We start from the raw sequence: 2,423 nt of genomic DNA on the forward strand, positions 1-2,423 counted from the left end.
TCCATGATATACTTGGACAAAAATTGTCAAAGGCTGAAAAAGAAGAACTAAAAGAGTATGCTATATCTTGCGGGTATAGACCAGGTGCGTTACTCTTCGGGGGAGTCAACGAAGAAAGCTTAAGATGCCTTCGGGACCACACTGGGGCTAAGGTTGTCGGCACTCTATCGAAGAGCGTTGGCTTCCCGAAGGTTGAGGCAGACCTTAGCAGGTACCGGCGGCAGCATATCGCCGGTAGCCTATTTTATGCTAACTTTAAGGTAAAATTCTTAACTTTTTATTGCTTTAATATGAAGATTGTTTTATGATGAAGCTTATTTTATCAGAGCTTACTGCTAAGCAAAGTCCTGAGGATGCAACAAGACCTCGAGGACAAAAAGAACGAAATTGTAATTGAGATCCTGGAGAAGAAGATTAAAGACCATGAGGCTACCCTGGAGAAAAAAGACTTCGTACTTCAAACCATGGAAGGTTCACTGGCGGAGGCCCAGGCCGAAATTGCTAGATTGAATAGTGAACTCTCCATGCAAAAGGAAAATTTTGAAGCCAAACTCGAAGCTGAAGCTGAGAAAAATTCAAATTTGCGGAAATCACTGAAAGAACTTCAAGAAAAATGCGTAAACTTCGACAACCAGTGCCTGCAGCGGCTAAAGCAGGTTTTCAACTCAGTTGGAGCCAGCGCTGAGAAGTTCAGTCCTTCGGTTGAGAACCTGTCGGAAACCTTCGAACATATTGAAGGCGAAGTTGATGCACTCGACGAAGTTATAGCTGGACACGCCCATTTCTGCGCTCTGCTAGCTTCTCGAGGCACAGCTGTTGCCTTCATAAAATCTGGCTGTGAACGTGAAAAAATTGTCAATAGACCAAATTTTAGCTTATCACCGACATATTTAATAGATATTCCCAGCCTAGCTCGGAGTATAGGAAATAAATTCATAACTCAAATTTGGGTAAAAGGCGGGCGAAAAATGGCTGGCGACGAAGCTCGAAGCCACCTTAAGCCGGTAAAAAATTTGTGCCTGCTACTTTACCTTCTTCTTGAACTCTACGCTTCTCTCATACTGTTTTAATATGTACAGGATGACGATGCTGAGGAACAATGAGTCGAAGCTTGACAGGTGTTCCGAAGCTCAGATGATCCGAAGCTCAATGATGTCAAAGCTGAAGACCTTGCTAAAAAAGTTCTAGAGAGAAATCATGTAATATCGTTGTAAAAATATCTGTAATTTAGGAATCAAATAGTAATTCTGTAAATTTGTACATACCTTGTAATATATTTTTACCTTTTCGTCCATGTATGAACTACTTTGATGTGGACGAAACTAGTATTTTTTGAGCCGAGGGCGAAAAACACCTTCCCTTCTTTTCGTACACAACGAAGCGTGAAACTGCTTCTTTTTTCTTTTTTGCCGAAGCCTTATCTTTATAGCCGAAGCATCTGCCTGTGTCTGTATGTTATGATGATGATGATCCTATGTATGTCTAAATGCATGTTTATGTATGCAATGTATGATGTAATGTATCGTGCAAATGAATGCCCAAACACACACATCCGAAGCTTCATCCACAACCTTCATTCCCTAAGGAATGACTGAAATCTCTTTGTCATTTATTTTTCGGTGTAAGTTCTGCATTCCCTAAGGAACGTCTTTTGAACTTCTTCGCCTTCTATTTCGGCGGTATTCGCGTTGACTTTTGGCGCTTCGCATTATATTTCGGCGGTATCAGCGTTGACTTTTTGCTGTAAGCTCTGCATTCCCTAGCGAACGACTTTTGAGCAGAAAACTTACGCTGCACTCCCTTAGGAACGGCTTTTTGTAGCTTCGTCGTGCTCTGCATCCCCTTAGGGACGACTTTCGAGCTTCTCCCTGTTTTTTCCTTTTTCCCTGCACTCGATGGTTGAAAGTCGCCTAGAGGGGGGTGAATAGGGAGAAACTGAAATTTACAAATATAAACACAACTACGAGATGGGTTAGCGTTAGAAATAAACAAGAGTCCGAGAGAGAGGGCGCAAAACAAATCATGAGCAAATGCGAAGTGAGACACGATGATTTGTTTTACCGAGGTTCGGTTCTCGCAAACCTACTCCCCGTTGAGGAGGCCACAAAGGCCGGGTCTCTTTCAACCCTTACCCTCTCTCAAACGATCCCGCGGACCGAGTGAGCTTTCCTTCTCAATCACTTGGAACACAAAGTTCCCACAAGGACCACCACAAGATTGGTGTCTCTTGCCTCAATTACAAGTGAGTATGATCGCAATGAAGAATCAAAGAGAGAAGAAAGCAATCCAAGCGCAAGAGCTCGAAAGAACACAAGCAAATCTCTCTCACTAATCACTAGGGCGTTGTGTGGAGTTTGGAGAGGATTTGATCACTTTGGTGTGTCTAGAATTGAATGCTAGAGCTCTTGTAAGTAGTTGAAGTG

The sequence above is a fragment of the Zea mays genome, chromosome 6 (genome assembly GCF_902167145.1).
Source record: "Zea mays cultivar B73 chromosome 6, Zm-B73-REFERENCE-NAM-5.0, whole genome shotgun sequence".
Taxonomy (NCBI): Eukaryota; Viridiplantae; Streptophyta; class Magnoliopsida; order Poales; family Poaceae; genus Zea; species Zea mays.